We start from the raw sequence: 8,642 nt of genomic DNA on the forward strand, positions 1-8,642 counted from the left end.
TTCTTTGAAATATTAAGCCATTTTGGCAAAGATGATGATGCCTTCGGTGCAGAGACTGAAGTTTGGTGATCAATGGACTTTCCTGCTGGATAGCCATCACAAAGTGTACGGTTGAGCTCAAAACTATTGGCACCCTTGGTAAATATGATCAAAGATGACTAAAAATAAATCTGCATTTTTTTATCCTTTTGATCTTTAATTCATAAAATTTGCACAAAAAATAAATTATAATATATATATATAAATAACCTTTGAAGGAAAATAACTGAAAGTGGGGGATCACATTATGAAATAAATGTTTTTCTCCAAAACACGTTCGCCACAATTATTGGCACCCCTAGATTTTTTATGAGTAAAATATCTCTGAAGTATATTCCCATTCATATTCCCCTCAATTGTCCAGCCATGACGTCCTGTTCCACAGGAATATAAACATGAGGAAACACAAAGACCAAATTCCTGTAATCATTAATCACAATGAGTAAAACCAAAGAATATAGTTCTGAGGTGCAGCAAAAGATTGTTGAGCTTCACAAAATAGAAAGTGGCTGTAAGAAAATATCTAAAGCATTGGAAATCCCCATTTCCACTATCAGGGCAATAATTGGTAACACTTTATAATAACGTTCAGTTATAAGTCATTTATGAATTATTAGTAATGATTAACGAATCATTTACTGTTACAGAGCCCCATGTTTGTCTTCCCCTGTGACCTAGTTTCCCCGTTCTGTTGATTAGTTCATTTGATCCACCTGTGTCTTGTTAATCCCATCACCTTGTTTAGCTCACTTTGTTAGTCATCTGTATTTATACCCTGTGTTCCCATTCACTCCTTGTCCGTTCTCGTTGTTGTCAGATGCTAGTTTGGTGTACTCTGCCTTTGTTTATATTAAAGTCTTATATGTTTGTGGAAATCTGTTATCTGCCTCATCTCTACACCACCAGCCGTAACAGAAGAACGGACCAATACATTTTTTGCGGCGATTTTCTTTTTGTTTGTTTTTTTCCCCTTTCTCCGTCACCATGGACCCTGCTGTTGCCCTTTTGTGCCTGGAGCAGAGGGACCGCTCCCTGGAATCACACACCCTGGATTTTTTGGAGTTGGCGTGCCTCACACACTATCCAGACCGCTCGCTCTGCGTGTTCTACATCTCCAGCCTTAGTGAGCGGTCCCGGGCACGCCTCCCAGGGAGCGGTCCTCAGAAGGACTTCGCCGCACTCGTGGAGTGGGTGCTGGTAAACAACAACTCTCCGTTTACCATCTGCCCCGCGGAGGATGACTTCGCCGCCAGCCCCACTCCACTGCCAGAAGCCAGTCAGTCAACATCGACGAACGTCACAACGGAGATGTTTCACGAGCCCACCGCAGACCGAGGAGGCCAGCCCACCGCGATGGATGAGCCAGGGCCGAGGAAAGGATCGGACCGTACCATCGCCCCGGAGCCAACCTCACAGCAAGGTTCTGACCAGGTGCGTGAGCCGGTAACATCATCTGACGTCGTGGGAGTGCTTGTGGAGCTCGAGGGCTGGGAGAAAAGCTCCACCCACAACACCACCACGACGAAAACTATGACTGACACTGGCAAATATGCTGAGGAACTGAAAGACATTTTTACAGTTGATTTAATTGATTTTTTCGGAGAGGTGACTTCCCATTCCCCTGATTCTCCTGTTTTTAATGATTCTCCTGAGCCTCCAGAGGACCAATCTCCAGTGTTCTCCAGATCTCCGTCTCCTGAGTTCCCTGTCTGCCCACCCAGCCTCCCTCTCCCGCCTCCTCCGTCACCCAGTCTCACAGCCAGTTCCTCAGCCCCACCATCACCTCTGCCCTTCAGCTGCTCGACATCTCCCACATGCCAGGTGGGGATGTCGAGCATCTTCAGGTCCTCCACTACATCCACTCAAGAGGATCCCCTGCCTCCACTTCCAGCCTCCACGCCCCCTGCTCCACCTCGGCCCGTCGACACTTCGGCGTCACCCTGGCTCCTCCCTCCCTCGGCTCCACCGGACACCATCGGCCATACGGCTTCTCCGGGCTCCCTTGTCTTTCCGGCTCCGCCTTGGTCAGTCGTCCACCTGCCTGCACCTACGGCTCCGTCTGGCTCCTCCTTCCCTCCAGCTCCGCCTACATCCTCGGTCCCACCGGCTCAGCCTCTGCCCTCTGGATGTCCGCCTCCTCCTCGGACGCTCGTCGCCATGGCTCCTCCTCGGTCTCCAGGACCATCGGCTGCACGTGGGCTCGTCGGCTCTTCAGTTACACCTGGGTCTCCAGCTGCATCTCCGTTGGTCGTCCCCAGGGTGTCGTCTGCCCCCAAGCCGACTCCACCATGGCTCCTCCCACCTGCGACTCTACCCTGGGGCCTCGTCCTGGCTGGCTTCTGGGGTAACATCTGGCTCCCCCTGCTCCTGGCTTCCCCCTGGCTCCTCCCACCCTCCACTCCCCCTTGGACTGTCTTTGTTGTTTTCTATGGACTCTTTTCTTTTTTGTTTGTACTCCGCCCTCCTCCAGAACCCCCTCCCTCCCTCCTCTGGACTCTTACGGCGCGAGGACGCGCCTATTCGGGAGGGGGCGAACTGTTACAGAGCCCCATGTTTGTCTTCCCCTGTGACCTAGTTTCCCCGTTCTGTTGATTAGTTCATTTGATCCACCTGTGTCTTGTTAATCATCCCATCACCTTGTTTAGCTCACTTTGTTAGTCATCTGTATTTATACCCTGTGTTCCCATTCACTCCTTGTCCATTCTCGTTGTTGTCAGATGCTAGTTTGGTGTACTCTGCCTTTGTTTATATTAAAGTCTTATATGTTTGTGGAAATCTGTTATCTGCCTCATCTCTACACCACCAGCCGTAACATTTACGAAACATGAATATACACTCATAAATTAATAAATTATATATTAATATTTTATGAATGTTTATTCAGTTATAAGTCATTTTTAAATGATTTGTTAATGATGAACAAATCATTTACAAAACAAGGATATACATTTATAAATGATTAATAAGTGATATACTAACATTTTATGAATGTTTTATTAATTCAGTTAGAAGTCATTTATAATTTATTAGTTAATGATGAACAAATAATTTACAAAACATGACTACGTTCATAAATGATTAGTAAGTGTTATCCTAACAATTTACAAATGTGTTGTAAGTTATCTTAAAAAATGTTCAAATTATGAAATAAATCAAACAGATCATTAGTAGATGGTTTATAAATTATTAGTTGATACATTATGTATCACTTATAAATCATTGAAGTATTTATGTCAAAATTGTTTTAGTGTTATTATCTCAATAAACAATTGTTAATCGTGAACAAAATAATTAATTCACTTTAATTGCAATGAAAATTAATTGCCATTAAAGTGAAATTACTAAACCTAAACATACGAGCTTGATAAAAATGCTCATTTTAGAAGAAAATTTCAGATGGCACTTAGAGGCTTTTGCATCTGAATTCTTCAAATGATGAACAACCATTAGTAAATGATCAGTATATGATTTATTGATGAAGTTGTAAGCTGGTCTGTGTTCAAAAGCACAAACATGCAGATATGCTGAAGCACTATTTTTAAGAAGAGTAATTTATTTGTTTTGAAGTGGATAAACATTTATAAATGCCTTACAGTTAGGGGATTCCAGTGGATTATGTTAAATCCTTTCACTCTTCAGCACAGACTTGTGTTCTGTGTTCTGTGTGTGGGATCTAGTGATAAAGTGAACCTCTGAACCGGTTTTACCTTCCACTGAAGCTCACATCAGATGCTCACATCATTTTGCTCATCATTAACAAATAATTTATAAGTGTCTCATAACTGAATTAATAAAACATTCATAAAATGTTAACATATTACTTATTGATCATTTATGAATGTATAGCCATGTTTTGTAAATGATTTGTTCATCATTAACTAATAATTTATAAGTGACTACTAAATGTTATTTTAAAGTGTTACCCAAGAATTAAGAAGTTTCAATCAACTAAAGATGATACAAATCTGCCTGGATTTTTTTTTTTTGGAGGGTTTCAAGAAAAATACTCTGCTCTCATCCAGAAACAATCTCCAGCATATTCAGCTGTCAGACAAGACTGGAACTTCAAAAGTGACCAGCTTCTATGGTCAGATGAAACTAAAATAAGAGTTTTTTTGGCAGCAAACCCACCAAATGAGTTTGGTGCACACAGGGATAAAAAATACCCCATGCCTACGGTTAAATATACTGCTGGATCTTTAATGTTGTGGGCCTATTTTTCCACTGGAGGTCATGGACATCTTGTTCAGATTCATAGCATCGTGGATTCTATCAAATACTAACAGATAAAAATCAAAACCTGAATGCTTCTGCTAGAAATCTTATAATGGGTCGTGGTTGATCTTCCATCAGGACATTGATCCAAAACAAAGATCAAAAACAACACAAAAATGTGTCACTGAGCACAAAATAAAGCTTCTGCCATGGTCGTCCCAGTTCCCTGACCTGAACCGTAAAGAAAATGAGTGGAGTGAACTGAAGAGAAGAAGAACCAACATGGAGCTGGGAATCTGAAGGATCTGGAGAGATTCTGCTATCTTGGCAAAAGGAGGTTGCAAAAAATATTGAATACAAAGGTGCCAATAATTTTGGCTGTGTTTTGGAGGAAAAAAAATAATTTTCAATTATTTTATTTCAATGAAAGGTTAGATTTTTGTGACATTTCTTTAAATAAAAGATCAAAAGGATTAACAATGCAGATTTATTTTTACAAGCTTCTTTGTTCATATTTACCAAGGGTGCCAATAATTCCGAGCACCACTGTACATCCAAATCTACTAAAACTTGGTTCAGGGATCAGTCGTAGAATGTTCTTGAGTGACCTATATTGTCTTAGGTTGAAATCTAATTGAAAATATTTGGTGGAATTTGCAGTGATAATGTCAGAGTTCATATGTTTTCATTGTGTTTCCCAGTGTGTCTGATTGTTTTACATTCACCTGTTCAGTTCAATATCTTATCAGTCCTTCTTATTTAGTCCTCCCACTCCACATCCAGAGACCAGCCATCTGCCACAGACAACATGCACGATGGAGAGATGAGAGCCCACCACAGACCATGGACTTCAACTTATGGCAATGGACGGGACCAAACCTGAAGAGAGAACAGGAGGAGTCGTCACCCCAGAGCTTGAACCACAACCCGTGTGCCTGACTAGGTGCGTGAGCCCATTACATTGTGTGTTGCAGAGGGAGTGTTAGTGGAGTTCGAGGGCTGAGAGGAAAGCCCCACCCGCAACCTGGATGGGATCACTATGGTAACTGGAAAAACTGTTGGACTGTTGGATGTGTTTGAGGAGGTAATTTCTTCTGTCCCCACCGGTTCTTCATCTTCATCTCCTGCACCCAAGTGTGTGAATCTGCTTCGGTGCCTCAGGTCACCAGCTTCGCCTAAACCAGAGGATCCCCTGGCTCCACCTCCAGCATCTGAACCCAACACTCCATCGCAGCCTGTTGGGTGTTGATGCATCGTCTCTGCCTTGGCTCCTCCCTCCCTCGGTTCCACTGGAAACCTTCAGCCTTACGACTCTACCGGGCTCCCTCGTCCCACAGGCTCTGCCTTGGTCAGACGTCGTCCTACCTGCACCTTCAGTTCCGCATGGCTCCGCCTTCGTCCATGACCAGTGGCGTCTCCATCGGCTGTCCCCAGGGTGGCACCTCTCAAGTTTCCACCATGGCTCCTCCCACCTTCGACTCCACCCTGGGGCCTTGTCATGGTTGGTCTCTGGTCCAACATCTGGCTCCTCCTGCTCCAGGCTCCCGCTTGGCTCCTCTCACCTTCCACTCCCCCATGGATTGTTCTGTTTTTTATTGACTGTTTTTGTCCCTCTTCCTCATTCTCCTCCAGAGCCCCCGCTCTCCCTCCTCAGTTGGACCTTGCATGGCATGAGGAAGTGCCTTTCCAGAGGGGGGCGTACTGTCAGAGTTCATATGTTTCATTGTGTTTCCCTGTGATCCAGTTTCCCAGTTTGTCTAATTGTTTGATTACATTCACCTGTTCAGTTCATTATCTTCTCAATCCTGCCTATTTAAGCCCTGTGTTCTTTGTCTGGAGTTGTCAGTGTTAAGGCGTATTATGTTTGCTTTCCTGATTTCTCCTGTTGTACATGCTTGGATTAAAGACTATATTATTTAAATCTTCGTCTTCGTGCACAAGCTTTTTCAAGTGAGGAATGAGCTGAGATTGCAGTAGAGATGTGACAGAAGCTTCTAAGCAGTTACAGGCAGCGTTATTTGGAGGTTCTAAAGAATAAAATATTATACACAAAATTTGACTTCTGGGGATTGAATAATTTTGTATAGGTATGTTTAGAGCCAGTTTGATTTTTTTTTTTTTTTTTCATCAACTTTACTTTCTCAGAATCACTCAAATGTGTAATAATAAACTTTGTATAATAGTTTACTGATGCCTTTGATTAATTGTTTTCATAAAATTTTGGGTACTGTACCTGAAAAATATGTTCTTAGAATGTTTTGCTAACATTCTCATTCAGTTATAAAAATGTAATTTTTTTATGTTTTTTAATGTATTATTCTTGGTTTATGTAAAAGTTACATAAGGAACATTACATTCTATCATTTTGAAAATGTTATGAAAACTTTTTTTCCTAATGTTTTCTGAACATTCAAAACAGTACATCACCGGGCTCACACACAGACAATTTAGTATTGCCAACTTGCCTATGCTTCATGTTTTTTTGTTTGTTTGTTTTTTGTTTTGTTTTACTGTGGAGGAAATTGTACCTGGAAGAAACTCACACTGACAATCTTCTAACTCCTAGCTCAGCAAGGACTCGAACTGGGGACATTCTATGCTGTGAGGTCACAGTGCTACCCTACTGTGCTGCTTTCTTGATATTTATTGTAAATATTTACATAAACATGGATTTCAAATTAATAGAATTCTGACATATTAACAATTACTGTGGAAAAGACAAATTTTTCCAGAGTATTTTCCCAGAGCATGAAAGATTCTAAGTGCATTAAATATTTTAATTACACACAAAAAAACAAAAAACAAAACAAAATAAAAAATAAAAAAAAAACAGAGAAGACTTTATATTTGCTGTAGTAGTACACTAAATTGTGTAAGAGTCTCTGGGAAGTTCTGAGTGATTAGTGTGATGTGTTAGGTTAAATTCCAGCAGGGAAAGTTCCCATAACTTTCAATAACACTCTTTAAAAGTTATGTAAATGTTAGGACAAAACGTTCTTAAAACATTTAAAAAAACTATGATTTGAACATTCAGAAAACTTTCAGAAATAACATTTTCATAATTTAATGGGAATGTTAGCAAAACATTCTAAGAGCATATTTTTATTAGCTTTTTATAAAACCAGTGTATTAGTCCTGCTTGCCTGCATATTTAATATACAACTTCCATTCATTGTTTGTTCCTTGTGCATGTTCTCTTCAATTCTCTTGATCAAAAAGTAGTAACATTTAAAAACTGTTGGATGAACATCCAACTAAAGTAAACCATTTCAAAAATATGTTCCACGAACAACATATAAATAACTTTTTGTGCTAACATTTTGAGAACTTTTTTAAAGACCAGATAACTTTTATTGACTGTTCTATTAATGTTACTGGAAGAAAGTTTGTTCATAACTTTGAGAGAACCTTGCCAAAACGTTAGCCAAAGAGAACGTTATCTGAGCTGGGAATCTGTTAAATGAGACTACAGGGCGTTAAGATTTTAAGATACTATAAACATTATAGCATGATTTTCTGTAAAGCTGCTTTGAATCAATGTGTATTATGAAAAGTACTACACAAAAAATTTGAATTAGACTTTAAAAAATAACACTCTAAGGATGTTTCATTAAAATTGTTCTCACAACGTTTTATGCAAACATTCTAAAAACATTTTCTCTCAATGATATGAGAATGTTCATCAAGTTGAAAAAACATGGTAAGGATGTTTCATGAATGTTGTTCTCACAATGTTTTCTCTCTATATTACAAGAACATTCATTACATACAAATTACATCATAAGGATGTTCTATGAATGTTATTCTCAGAACGTTTTATGATAACATTATGAAAACATTCAGCAGATAATAATAACATTATAAAGATGTTTTGTGAATGTTATTCTAAGAACGTTTTCTCTCAACATTACAAGAACATTCATTAAAGGGTTAGTTCCCCCAAAAATGAAAATAATGTAATTTATTACTCACCCTCATGCCGTTCCACACCCGTAAGTCCTTCATTAATCTTCAGAACACAAATTAAGATATTTTTTATGAAATCCGATGGCTCAGTGAGGCCAATGACATTTCCTCTCTCAAGATCCATTAATGTACTAAAAGCATATTTAAATCAGTTCATGTGAGTACAGTGGTTCAATATTAATATTATAAAGCAATGAGAATATTTTTGGTGCACCAAAAAAACAAAATAACAACTTATATAGTGATGGCCGATTTCAAAACACTGCTTCAGGAAGAATCGGAGCATAATGAATCAGCGTATCGAATCTTGCTGATTCGACACGCCGATTCATAACGCTCCAAAGCTTCCTGAAGCAGTGTTTTGAAATCGACCATCACTAAATAAGTTTTTTTTTTTTTTTGGTGCACCAAAAATATTCTCG

The sequence above is a fragment of the Chanodichthys erythropterus genome, chromosome 17 (assembly GCF_024489055.1).
Source record: "Chanodichthys erythropterus isolate Z2021 chromosome 17, ASM2448905v1, whole genome shotgun sequence".
NCBI lineage: Eukaryota > Metazoa > Chordata > Actinopteri > Cypriniformes > Xenocyprididae > Chanodichthys > Chanodichthys erythropterus.